Consider the following 574-nt stretch of genomic DNA (forward strand, 5'->3'; position numbering starts at 1 on the left):
ATAGGTAATAGATATGAAATATTAAAATTTTAAGTATTAAATATGTAAATATAATGATATAAAATAATATTTATATAAATCCCCCTTTATTTTTTAGAATATAACTAGCCAAGCCACAATATGCAAAAATAGGGTTACAAATAAAGCGAGGAAATGATTAACTTAATGGAAAGTTTGCAAACTAAAATACTCAAAAAAATACAGCTCTTCTTGATTTATTAGTTGAAAATTTGTGCTATCAATCAAGAGGTCTCTGAGTAAGTATATCTTAATTGACCTAAATGCCCCCAAAAAATATGCTGAAAAGGCTAAAAAGGCTACATGAGTGGCACAAATTACGAAAAACTATAGACTTGCTGGCTCATGGAGCTATTTGGAGAGTGAACTTGAAAATAAAAAATGTTGAAAAAACCTAACAAAATGATATTTTTTTAAGAAAAAAAATAAATAAATCTAATTTTAAAATCATTATATTTATTGAGACGAGTGCAATATATACTAAAAATAATTATTTATATCACACTCATCTCAAAATAAATTCATTAATTTTGAGATCTATCATAACATAAAATTT

This window comes from Dendrobium catenatum, unplaced genomic scaffold (genome assembly GCF_001605985.2).
Source record: "Dendrobium catenatum unplaced genomic scaffold, ASM160598v2 fragScaff_scaffold_1220, whole genome shotgun sequence".
Lineage (NCBI taxonomy): Eukaryota > Viridiplantae > Streptophyta > Magnoliopsida > Asparagales > Orchidaceae > Dendrobium > Dendrobium catenatum.